At 39.4% G+C, this 13,967-nt stretch overlaps 1 protein-coding gene across 1 annotated transcript in view; it reads left to right on the top strand.

Moving 5' to 3' along the window:
* ERC2 (ELKS/RAB6-interacting/CAST family member 2) overlaps nucleotides 1–13,967 on the top strand; it is a 907,564-nt gene that overhangs the window by 554,709 nt on the left and 338,888 nt on the right. The gene's annotated exons all lie outside the window — the stretch shown is intronic.

The following is a 13,967-nucleotide window of genomic DNA, read 5'->3' as shown; positions in this document are numbered from 1 at the left end:
CAGGCATCATGTAAGCAACATTAGGTGAAGTCTATCTACTTCCAAACCCTGGTGGGGAGAGACTATATAGTGTTAGAGGACAGAGGGGTAGGACCATGAGTCAAGAGAAAGGAGGTGGGATATGTTATGGGTAAGTTAAGATATAAATATGATCTCCTTCAAGGAGATCACTCTCTGGTTATTTCACTTTTCTCTTCAGTAACATGGAGGTGATAATAACCGCCTTGCCTACTCTATGTAATTGTTGTACAGACAGGATTTTTTTTTTAAGTACTGAACTGAAATGAATATAAACCAGCATATGTGAAAGTGCTTTGAAACATAAAAGGGGCTTTTGAAATGAAAGGTGGTGTCTGTTAAATTCGTTGTAAAATCAAATGGCACAGAGTTTTAAAATTGGAAAGCAGCTGGGTCCAACCTCCCAGTGTGCATAAACCAGACTCCTACCCACATAATTACTAATAGGGAATTCACCAGGCTCTGGTGAACACCATTCTTGTTGGAAGTTGTGGGCTCTGGCAGGTACCTCACTGGTTCTTATATGGAACCAAAATGGCTTTCCATGTAATCTCACTTGTCTTGGTTTTTGTTCAGGGCTACACAGAATTCACCTGAGCCCCATACACAGCACAGACAGCATTTTAGATATTTCATCTGGTAATAGTGTTCCTTTTAGAAAAGAAAAATGAAGAAATATGAAGAAGCAAAATTAAAAAGAAAATCACCTATGATCCTACTATGCAGAGGCAGACACTGATGGTATTTTGGTGCACACCTTTACAAATAGTCTTTACTTTTTTTTTTTTTTGGTCTATATTTTCTAACACAATTCGAGTATTCTTGTATTTTGTAAATCCTGCTTCTTTTGCTTACTAGATGATGAACACCTTTCCATGCTACAAACATAGAATTGTATTATTTTTAAAATATACTGTCATTTATGTTCGCTTCTTTATTGGACATTTATCTTGGTTCCAATGTTTGGCCAATATAAAGAATGTTTTGATAAGTATTCTGCTATTCTGTTTTCTTAACTTATTTTTAAGTAATTATAGATTAATATGCAGGTACAAGAAATCATTTTCCTCAATGGTAAGATGTTTCATAATTATAGCACACCAACAAATTGATATTAGTACAATTTACCAACTTTATTCAGATTTCTCTGGTTTTATGTGCACTTGTATGTGTGTACATATTTATTTATATGCAATTTCATCACATGTGTAAATTCATGTAACCACTATAACAGCCGAGATATAGAACTGTTCCATCATTACAAAGATGCCTTGTGCTACCTTTTGATAGCTACCCCCACAACCCAGCTCTTTCATTTATAACCAGAATTTTGTTTTGTTTATAATACTTTGGGACATGTGCCATACTAGTCTATATTTTTCCCTCTCATTCTCCTGGAGCAGGGCAGGGAATTATCTTCTTAGTTTAAATTAGATTGACTTTAGAATGAGAAAATTTTGCTTGATTCCTATAACAAATATTTCTCATGAGTTAGTTTTATTTACAGTAGAATTTCTTTTTAATATTGGATATGTAGAACTTGTCATGTGGTAGGCATTTTTTTAAAAACTTTTGAGGAATGAAAGGATGAATTAGCTCAACATGTCATGAATATTCATTGAGCACCTACTACCTGGCAGGTACTGTTATAAGTAGACAAACAGAAAATCCTACCTGATCAAGCTTGCAGTTTAAATGAATGGAGGAAATAAAATGAACTAATAAATAAATCAGTAAACGAATAGATAGACGAGTAAAATAGTTTTTTCCTGTAACCAAAGAAATCTGGAATTACACTTAGAAAACTATTCCAAAGAGAAGAACTCTTGCAGATCTTTGGGGTAAAGAAGGACATGGAAAATGCAGTGTAACTTCCTATAAACCTAACTACAAGTCAAAAGAGAGCCTTTGACTGTATTTCATGTAGGATTCTTCCCCCTAAGAGCACCTCATTTAGTTTGGTCTTTATTGGTTAGTGTTCTAATTGCCAATCATTATTCCCACACTGGGAGGAACTAATAGTCCCCAACCCTGCAGTTTCTTTCTTTCTTTCTTTCTTTCTTTCTTTCTTTCTTTCTTTCTTTCTTTCTTTCTTTCTTTCTTTTTTTAAATATTTATTTAATTATTTATGAAGACCTTATTACTTATTTATTTAATTAATATTTATTTTTAATATTTATTTATTTGTGTGTGAGAAAGAGAGTGCACCAGCAGGGGGAGGGGCAGAGGGGGAGAGAGAGAGAGAGAGAATCTCAAGCAGACTCCCTGCTGAACATGGAGCCTGATGTGCTCAATTTGATTTGATGCTCAATCTCAGGACCCTGAGATCATGACCTGAGCCAAAACCAAGAGTTTGGCTGGGTGCTCCAGCCCTGCATTTTCTTTTCTTTTCCCTTCTTTTTTTTTTCTTTTCTTAAAGATTTTATCCATTTATTCATGAGAGACACAGAGAGGGAGAGAGGCAGAGACATAGGCAGAAGGAGAAGCACACTCCCTGTGGGGAGCCTGATATAGGTCTTGATGTAGGACCCTGGGACCATGACCTGAGCCAAAAGCAAACACTCAACCACTGAGCCATCCAGGTGCCCCCCAACCCTGCATTTCCATAGAAGAGCACAACATTCACTTTTCCTTGTGCATAGGATTATTCTTTAAAAAAAAAAAATCTAAAACCTACAACATTTCCTAATGCTTCCTCTTTGCTGCCTTTGCTCCTATTTAAAAAGAATTTTACTAAAATAATATTAAGAACATCATTCTATATATTTGGTTTTATAATGCTGGTTAATAAGCTTACATTTCATTAACCAAAGAGCAATTATCTAACTTGTGACAAGTGAATTTGGTATCTGTGGCTAAAAGGAATTGGAGGCCATGAGATACAGTACTTAAAAATCTATCTGTATCACTTGCTTAGATGACTTAAACTAGAATATAATTTAATAGGAAGACAGTGAGGCTGACTGATATGTTCAATTTAGTTTTAAATACAGAATGAGTGAGAGTATAGAGAGCTGGTCAATAGTTACATGATTTGAAATGTGTATTTTAGACTTTTGGTGATTTCTTGTGCTTATGTAAAGATTTTAATGAAACCTGTACATTTTTAACTCATCTGATGATATTCTAAGATCCATCTTGCTTTACTGGGTATTGTTGCATTTTAGACATTTTCTCCAGATAGCTTCAAAAGCCTTTGTATATATTGAGCTATTTTAGGAAGTTTACAGTGAGGTAAGGCAGCAGCTTATTCCAAGGCATTATCCTGTAGGCCTCTTTGATCTAGGATCCTTTTTGAGAGAGCCACTCATTAGGTAAGTACTCTTCAAAGGAGAGACAGGGTGCAGAAAATGATAAAATCAATTTATTCTTTACTTCATGCCAGCATGAGAAAAGACAAATCATATTTCTTTAGGGAGGAATCCTAAGTGCTTGGCAATTTGAACAGGATAAATGAAGCCTGGGAGAGGAGTTTTGAAGGCATCCATTACTTAAAATTGGTAATCTCAGTTGCACCATCTTACAGAGATGTTATGGGGATTGAATGAAATTATGCATTTATGAGAAAGTTATTTTTAAGTAGTAAAAGATCATATATGTATGTGTGTATTTATGTATATATGTGTGAATATATAATGTCATGTTACATATTAATGTTAGGTAAACACATAGTTCACATATACAGATTCTGTCTTCAAATTCCAAATTAGCCTTATGCTTTCAACATTTTTTTTTGTCACAATGAAATCCTTTCTGTATCCAGTGGTTTATCTAGAAAAACTTTGACATGTCTAATACAAAAAAATATTAAATACTAATGGCAATGTGTTGTAGAATGTCCTACTTTGTCTGGTTGTTTCTATTTATTACCTGCTCAGTGTGAAAAGTAAGGTGAGTCAGCTAGAACACCAATGAAGCTCATTGCAGCTTTCCAGGTTTCCTGCAATGGTTGAGGACACATGACGGAGAGAGGAAATAAATGTCACTAAGAACTGCTCATCCAACATTGATTGTGGTTTGCACTGCAGGCAGTCACATAAATGCACAGTTGCTTATCACTTGTGATTTCTGTTTTTCTCTTATACCCTGAAGTTGGTACGTTAGAGCCGTTAGTGGATGAGAAAAGACCTGCTATACACAAAGTGTATAGTGGGTTAGTAAAACTTAACTACAAAGAAAATAACTTTAGAATAGTAGAATGGTCTAATTAACTTTAAGTGCAAGGAACAGAAAACCTCACATTTCATAAGCTCATACAAGTAGCCATGTAGTCACTGGGGACCTCTACTCCTTCTGTCTTAATGCTTTGCCATCAAGTGTATGGCTTTCAGCCTTGATGCAAGATTTTTGTCTCAGCTCCAACCATCCTGTCCACATTCCAGTCAGCAGAAAGGAGGAAGGAGAAAGGAACCTACCCACTCTTTAAGTCACACAGGCCATCCATTGGCACCTCAGTCATAATGGTTCATTCAAGAAGCATCCATTCCGTACAAGGACTGTTCTGTGCCTTAGGCACAAATCTAACCACTGTTCTAAGTGAACAAATCAGGACACAGATTCTTCCATTTCTTTCATTCTCTATAGGTGCAGGAACTAGTGCAGGGGAAGGAGCCCATCAGCCAGTGATGAAGTCATGTGGTCACACTTAGCTGCAAGGCAATCAGGGAAATGAAGCCATTCACTGGGTAGCTCTATGTCCAGTTAACATTCAGGGAACCCAGTACCAACACAGGAAGGAAGCAGATTGGCAGCAATTAGTAGTATTTGCCAAAATAAACAAACTATGAAAAAAATGTGTTGATTGATATGTCATTTCACTGAGCACATGCAGACCACATTCCACCTACACTTCCAGAGATGGTCTTTCTAATAGACATTTACTTATATTCATGCATTCAGTCCAGTATATATCTGAATTCGTTTCTGGCTATCAACATTGGTAAACTATGGGGGAGACATGTGGTGAGTAAACAGGTTCAGGAATACCTGTTGTCTTAGTTGGGATAGCTGATGGGCAAACTGTGTTAGGCTTAGAGAAGGCCAAGAAGCATGTGCTTCCTTCAACCGTTAAGGGGGTGACACATAGGAAAAGAAGTGGGCTTGATGTATGTTGCTTCAAAAGATTGTGCTAGGGATCCCTGGGTGGCACAGCGGTTTAGTGCCTGCCTTTGGCCCAGGGCGCGATCCTGGAGACCCGGGATCGAATCCCACATCGGGCTCCCGGTGCATGGAGCCTGCTTCTCCCTCTGCCTATGTCTCTGCCTCTCTCTCTCTCTCTGTGTGTGACTATCATAAATAAATAAAAATTAAAAAAATAAAGCTACCACCTTTTAAAAAAAAAAAACAAAAACAAAAGATTGTGCTAGAGCTGAGGTATAGAATTTAAGAGGAGGAAGACCTTTCTTCTGTGTTCTGTAGAACTTTGTAGTAGTAGGACTCTGTAGCCTGTGGGGGCAGCTTGCAGGGTATGTCAGCAATTCTTGTGTGAGCAAGAAACACTTATTCTGGGTGCCATGAAAGGAATTTCCATCCCCAGAGAGAGGACAGTAGGGTGATCACAGTGCTTCAAATATGGAATTCTATCCATAATTTCACTAAACAAATGACGTGAAACATGGATGATATTTAGGAAATGCTGGAATTTTCTTTGTTCTTTCCTTGAGGAACTTTGTTTATATGCAGAAACTGCCAAAAGCCAAAAATGACCACTTGGTTTAGGACATGGTCTTCTCTGATAGAATTAGACCACAATAGAATTTTTGTGTATTTTTGTACATTGTTATTTGTCATAAAACTCTTTAGATGAAAAAGATATTAGCCAAACAGAGACATGTTTCACAAATCATTATAGGGAAAGAATCACTTGTTAAATTGCATGTCAGGTAGAATCAAGAGCCCTTTACTCTCCCTACCTTAAGGAATGTACTATCTCTGATTGACATGCCTTCAGAGAATTAAACTAGCCCAGGCATATATACTATTCAGTGCATGCAAGATTTTGGGTGATGGAATTACTATGACCAGTAAACTTTTATTAAGTATTTATTACATGTCAGGCAGGGGCACATTGCTGCCACCTCTTGTGAGCTGGGAAGTGTTATTATCCCCACTATGTAGATGCAGAAACTGAGTCTCAGACATCTGGAACTCAAATGAAAGTCTGTTTAATACTATAGTCCATGATCTTAACATTGAGCACACTGTCTCTGAGCGAAGAATTTAGATTTTGTTGTAAGAATTTTAAGTGTGGGAATGGCGGGACTGGTTTTGATTAAATAGTAGAAGGCAATGGGCAAATAGGTGCTTCTTCCAATTTGCCTCTGGGGTGCAGGACAGCAGGCTGGGGTGGTGGTGGGAGGGAGCGGGGAGAGAGGGAGCTAATTGGAAAAGGCCTTTGAAGTCAGCTTCCTTATCTTAAAACAAAATAGTCACACACTGTCTTCTTGTCAAAAACATGCACTATATGTATAGTTTTAATAGTGAAAAATGTCAGTCAAAAGGACCCTTGGCCTGGTGGTTTTTAATGGAAATACAAACATTTTCTGAGCTAAAGCAGTATAATCTTTCAGCTTAAATAATCATAATCAGCAGTTAAATAATCTAAATGCTTGTGAATTGAGGAGCTTAAATAATTTCAACCACCATACTTTATGTTATCTCCATCCTCACAGCAGCTTCATGGGGGCTAGGAAAGGTCAGCCATTAAGACAGGGAAAGAGAAATGTACAGGCCTTCCAACCTCATAAAGCACAGCAAGTCAAAGGGGACAGTTGTGGTCCTTCTTCCAGTCCAAGAGCAACATCCTGTTGGAGGAATTTTTTTAAGTACTTGATCTAATGCTGTGGGGGTTACTGCCAGGTTTAGCCTCAGGATGCAATGGATGGGGCAGCTATATCACACAAAGAGAAACCAAGGGCCAGATGGTACAGCCAGGATCATGCATCAAGTCCTAAAACAAGAATTTTCTGTGAATTCAGTCCAGTGAGCTGGGGTCTTGGGACTTGAACTCACAGCCTAAATCTGCCAGTTATAGCTGAGTGAGCTGAAGCCAGACTGACCCAGTCTCTCCAACGGTGAACAAGGCTTTGGACTTAGATGACCACATTAATAGTCTATGATTATCTAAATAGTAGGTTTCTGCCTGGGGTTGAGTTGCCCCCTGGGGGACATTTGGCAGAGTCTGGAGCCATTTGTAGTTGTCACAATTAGAGGGGAGTTGCCTCTGGCATCTAATGGGTAGAGACCAGGGGTGCTCCTGAACATAGGACAGCCTCTATAACACGAAAGAATGATCCAATTCCAAATGCCAACAGTGGACATTGACAAAACCCATAACTAGCCTCCCTTTTTAAGGAGGCTGGCGTATAAGTTTGGGAAGAGAAAAAAGCTTTGTAGGATCTCATCTCTCATTTAATTTGACTTATTTTCAAAGGGGACTTACATAGGTTTTCCCCATTGAGAATCATGATCTTGGCCCAGAGGGTTTGGTGGCCTGGGATTTCCTGTTTTGTGTAAATGACTTTGAATTCTTGACTCTGGCTTGCTATCTTAGGACTATAGAACAGCTCACCATGGAGGTCCCCAGTGAAATTGGCACAAGTCTCATATCCAAATCCCCAGGAGACTGTAGTCCTTATAAAACATAAATCCTCACTAAGATACAAAAGACTTGATCCATCCATGCCTACTGGTCAACAGATGATGAATACCTCTCTAGCTCTGGTGTTCCATCATTCTTTAATCTGTGGTTCTTTTTGGTCCTCAGTTTGCCCAGCTATAAATTGAAGGTATGAAAGTGGACATTTATCAATAGGCTAGTCCTCTAGCCAGCTCTATAAATTGATGCCCCTCTCTCTCCGTTTTTGTTCCTCTCTTCCAATTGTTCCCTTCTTTACTACATCCCTCTGAGGAGCTAGGTGTTTTGCTAGGGACTACTTCTTGCAATGGTTGTTTAGAGCAAAAAGGATAGAAGAAAAATGAGGACACTGCAAAGGTGGGAGAATGTATGCCAGAGCAGAGGCTAGGAGCATCAATGGAAAATAGACTGTTGCCCAGATGCCAGCTGCCTGCCAGAACTCTGAAGGGCAGAAGTTAGGGCAAATCCCAACTTAAAGGGTTTTCTGTCTTCCTGTAGTATCTTCTTTGCATAGATAAAATGTAGTCCAGATATAATCAAGGGAAGCCTGAACCCTGAAGAGATGGAGGGCGAACAGGTAAATATCTACATCCTCACTGGAAGAGAACATCTCAAAGGCTCCAAGTTAGTGAAGACATATAGAGTTATAGGACAAGGCATAGCGTGGAGATGGGAAAGGCTTTGAATGTTCTGGATCCCTGGAAAGCATTTAATAAAAGTGTGTTGAAGGAATGAATGAATGCTGATGAAAGTTATACTCTGCCTCCTGCTAGCTGCCTCTTCCTCCTTTCCCTCTACCTTGGCCATCCCTGCCTTCTCTTCTACCCAGACTTCCCCTTCTTGTCCTTTTTCTCTTCCTTCTTTCCTTTACTTCTAACTACTGTCCTCTCTCCTCTTCTTCCCTTCCCCTCCCTTTCCTGCCCTTGTTCTGATACCCTACAAAATAATGGGGTTCAAAATATTTTCTGGATTTTCTTAGCATAATGGTTGTCTTGCTAGATTTTAATTTTGACCTTTGGGCAGGAGGCAGGCCAAGCACCCTGGGAAGGAGTAGTGTGTGTGTGTGTGTGTGTGTGTGTGTGTGTGTGTGTGTACACATGCATGTACACACATGTTTGGAGAAGAGAAGGGCCTGGCTCTGGAAATCTTGTCTGGAGAATGAAATGTTGAGAGAAGACTAGTCAGTTCACCAGCAGCAAAACAATTGAGAACTATAGCCTGAAGCCAAACCGCCAATCAAGTATGGCCAAGGTCTTTTGTTTTCCAGTCATGGAATTTGGGAACCAACAGATTGTGAAAATTGAAATGCAGTGTTTGACTTGATCTTTGGGTTAAGCCAATATCCCTGGGATCTTAATTCGAACCTGCAAGAGGCTGTGGCCAACTTTGAGAATCTGTTATTACTCATACCCTACATTTCACTTACTTGAAGAGATTTGCAGAGTGCACTGCAGCTAGTGCCAGCATGCAGTTATGATAAAAGTTAAATTACTGTCTTTCTGTTCTATTTTGAAATTGGTGTTTGTGTGTTCATTTCATGAGCCCTGAGCTTGGAGCTTCTTTTTCCTCTTGGCTCCATCTCTGGAAGTTTTCTTGGAAAACCTTCCATTTGATACATTTCTAAGACTCTCATTAGCTAAGGCTTTATTCTAAGGCAACATGGGGTTGGGTGTGCCCAGTGGTTATCCTCTGCTCTTTCCTACCACCTGCATTCTTTGGGAGGGGAAGCTGTGCCCTGGGAAGCTGCCCTCCATGGGGTACATTTCTAGGGTTCCCTTGCTGGCTGACTCCTGGTCAGGTTCAAGACAAATAGGAGCCACTATAGGATATGGGAAGTTGGAAGGAGAAAAAAGCTAGAGAGTTTCCTCCTTGTTGCCTTCCTGCTTTGTGGACATGTCTCTGGAGGTAGACTTCTCTCCATGACTTCAGCTTCTTCTCAGCAATGCTCCCTCCATGGCTCCTGCTGGCACTAAGATGAATTCATGTTTCCTTTTGCCCCTCACCCCAAGGCGCAGAAATGGCAGCCCACTATTGGCAATTTCTGGGTGTCTCACCATGTCTTGTTTGTTTTATTAACCCTGCCCACCTCTCCTCTGTAGACTTTCATTGAAGTCTCCTCATTGGACCCATCTGTGGTGAATTCTGTCTTCAGCCAGACCTGGACTGGTATAATAGGGAAGGCCATGGTGCTATGGTCACATGTGTGAGATTTGTTAGGATGATTTGAGAAAGTGATGTTAGAAAATGTTTACATTTCCCATATTAAGTAATTTTGGAAAAAGAAGCAGATTGCTTGATGCTTAAGTCAAAACACTGAAACAAAACTGCCATTCTGTGGTTTTTCTAAAAACACTTGGCTTCCAAATGACCTTTCAATATGAATGACGGCTGCTGCCCCAACCCCAGAAAGATGTAGGGCTGATGTGCCCAGAGTCAGTCTTAGTCTTAGGACTAGTGAAAACAGCCTCTTGCTCCTTCCACATACAAGGGAAAACAATTTTTCTCCTATTCTTCAGGCCTGGGGATGTTGGCTTGACTGAGAAGAGAAGAGGTTCTTGAGATAGAAAGAAAGAGATCATTCTAGGGCATCCTGGCCAGAGTACAAGTCAGCTGCCTCCAGGCCATGAGTAGCCTCCTTTCACCCAAGCTCTGAACATTTGGGATTTCCATAAAGCTAAAGGCATTGCAGCTCTGAGCAGTAACTACTCTAATAGCACTCTAGCCTGAGGTACAAGCCAGGCACGCCTTATTTACTCAGCCATTTGTTCAGGCATGGACTCATTCACTCATTCATAAAACAAATCATTCAGTGAAGTCAAAGTTACTTATCCAGAGCATGAATGAATTATTTGATGTCCAATCAAAGGATTAGAAATCTGAATGCAGAATGGTAGTGAGGGTAAGTGTGTACAAAAGGAAAGTTTTGTATAGTAATGAGAGTACTGAAAGTAGAAGAGCTCCCTGAGGATGTATCTGTGAGCCAGGATATGATGGATGAGTGGGAGTCCATTGCGTGAAGAAGTAGGGCTAGTAAGTAGGGTCAGGTGAGGGAGCACATTCCAAGGGGCAGGGGCTATCCCTGCAAAGGCCCTGTGGCAGAAGGGATGACATACTTAACATTAGCTCATGGGAGGCCTGTGTCACTGGAACACAGAGACCACAGCAGGGAGCAGGAATAGCTAAAGTTGGAGGGGTGGCAGAGGCCAGGACCTTGAGGGCCAAAGTCAGATTATCAATATTTACCCTAAGGAGAACAAGAATCCATTGAAGGGACGGGACATGATGGGATTAGAATTTGAAAAAAATAAAAAAGCAATTACAATGTACTTACCCTGTGCCAGAAACTTTTAAAGAGCTTTGTAAAGATAAACTTATTTTATCTTCACATGACCCTCTAAGATAAGTACTGTTATCATCTCCATTGTATGTTTGAAGCAACAGAGATACAGAGGGGTTAGGTACTCACCCAAGGTCACATAACAAAAGAGATTTGGACCCCTTAGGATTGTCATGTAGTCTGGCCACATGCTTGACCACCACATCTTACTGTCTCTGGCTTTTGCTCATAGGATAAATCTGGATGTGGGCATGTTAGTTAGGAAGTGGTGCAGTCTTCCAGGAGCAGAGAACTAGACTTAGGGTTTTGGCAATGGAGTCACAGGAGAGAAGTGAAAGATTTCATCAGAGCCATAGGAGCTGAATTTACACAATGAGGGTTAGATTAGCTCTGGGAATGGTGGAGATGGGTGCTCCTGGCTTTCCCTTCTTCCTGCCAGCTCTGTGTTCTGCTCCCCTAGCACTTTCATCTCTCCATGCATGCATGGGGCCTGTGAGGGGATTATTGTGACAACTCTTGCTCTAGTCTAAGGGTTTGCAATAACAACCCTACTGAAACTGGGACGGATGATTATTTGTTGTGGGGATTGTGTTTAGTAGCATCCCTGGTCTTTAACTACCAGATACCAAGAGCAATCCCTTCCTTCAGTTGGCAATGAAAAATGTCTCCAGACATATTGCCAGAAATACCTTAGAAGGTAAAATCATCCCTGATTGAGAAGAGTTGGCCTAGTTCTAGCCTGTGTGATGTTTATAGTTTCTCACCTTGGACCAGCAGCTTAGCTTCTTTCTGGAATACATGGACCTGGAGCAAATGTGGTAGTGACATCAGTAGGATTGTAACACTGGCCTTTCCAGCATATAGGCCTTCTCCCATCAGGACACAGGTGGCCCCAGATTCAGAAAGCTTAGAAAGGAGTCCTTTCCATATTCAACAGTGTCATTATCTAACAGTCTTTAGTGGGGTAGACTAGAAACGTGATCACCATCCAGAGCCATTTTCTTTTTCTCAGGGACATAGTTTCTTAAGTTTGATGGAATTGATATCAACACGATCTATTCTCATATATGGTCATCTTGTGAATGTTATGTTCTAGAGAAACAATTTTCTAAACTTCTCCAAAGCTTTCCTATGTAGACTTCCATTTCTTTAGAAAGTTTTCCAATGAAGAATATATTGAAGTCAGATAAGCTTCTTATTTGGAAAGGTGAATTTATCAAATGTCTATATTTAAAGGAAAAGAGAATTTTAAAGAATTTTGGCCAGTTGAAAATTCCTTACTAAGTCATATTTTTGAAATAAGGTACTTGAGAACTCTGCCTTTAATGTGGGATCCATGCACATACCTGAACAAGCTCTCAAATGAGATATGACTTAAGTTCAGTATGATGAGTGGTAATTTCCCTTCATTCAGAAGCAGGGGGCACCTCCATGGACAGAGAGGAATATTCCTATGAGAATCATCTCTTTCCTAATGGTGGTTCAATGCATTTAGATAAAATACTGCTAAAAGTTTTTTTTTAAGTCAATTATATATGAAAGTAAAATGAACTCTCAGATACCCATTATCCGACCTCCGTGATTATTCAATCATTGACAATCCTGTTTCCTTTCTATCTGGATGTACCCCACACCTATCCCTGGGTTATTTTGAAGCAAACCCCAGACATTATATCATTTCATCCATAAATATTTCAATATAAACATTCCTTTTTTCAGATAAACATTTTTGACACCAAATTACAAACACTTTAAGGTGGAGGAGAATTCTAATGAATGCCTTTCCCCATAAAGTTGAAACTCCCTGGGATCCAAACGTGAGAGGCTTAGATTTTAATTTGTTTTAATGTTGCTATAAAACAGCAACATGTACCACTTAGTGGTATTATACAGGGAAATCAGAAGGATTTACACCACTTGACACATTCCTTAATCGATTTTCGGCTCTATTCTCCCTGACTTGTGCTTAAGTCTTAGTGTTCCCAGTGCTGACATAATGACATACCGGGTAGACTGTTATCTCTTAGTAGTTATTGACATTTCTACACATTACTGGAAGAGAAGGCTTTTTCTTGATTGTGTCTCTTTCCAACTTCTTTACTGAAATGTAACTTTCCAGGGTTTTAAAGAAATAAATAGTAACTTTCAAAGTATGAACATGAATTTGTGATTGGTCACATCTTTTACACCTAAGGGTTCTTAGATCTTGATTGATGGTAGCTTTTTTGCAGAGAATAAAACTAAAATTAAGCTTTCTTTGCAGTTAGGTTAAACTCCTGAATCTCTTGTGAGGCCTGAAGATAACCACTCAGCTTTTTGCACTATTTTTATTAGTGATCACATCTGCTTGTTCCCAGAAGCCCCCATATGACTGGGACAAAAATTTAATTTTTTAAATGAAAAAATTAATTTAAAATTTAAAACTTATTCAGGGTTATTCTAGAGCATTCATTCATTAATTATAGTTGACCCTTGAATAACGGGTTTGAAACTGGATTTTTCTTTTTATAAATACAGTATGGTACTGTAAATAGTACTGTATTTTCTCTTCCTTATGACTTTTAAAATAGTATTTTCTTTTCTCTAGCTTACTTTATTGTGAGAATACAACATATAATGCATAAAACAGAAAATATCTGTTAATTTGCTGCTTATGTTGTCAGAAAGGCTTCAAGTCAACAGTGGGCTAATAGTAGTTAAGTTTTGGGGGAGTCAAAAGTTACACATGGATTTTCGACTCTACAGGGAGTTGGTGCTTTAGTCCTTTTGTTGTTCAAGTGCCAACTGTCATTCAACCATCATTTATTGACCAATAACTAGGGACCTCCCACTGTGTTAGAAGCTGAGCAAGTCATGACTCAGACCTAGTCTCTGATTTCCAGGAGCTTAGCTTAGTCTTGATGTTTTGACTACTTGAATATCTATTGTACAGCCAACCTTGGTGATTTGAGGGAGCAATGGGATGGATTCCACATC

The sequence above is a fragment of the Vulpes lagopus genome, chromosome 7, assembly GCF_018345385.1.
Source record: "Vulpes lagopus strain Blue_001 chromosome 7, ASM1834538v1, whole genome shotgun sequence".
Classification (NCBI taxonomy): domain Eukaryota; kingdom Metazoa; phylum Chordata; class Mammalia; order Carnivora; family Canidae; genus Vulpes; species Vulpes lagopus.
This window is presented reverse-complemented; position numbering and strand designations above follow the sequence as displayed.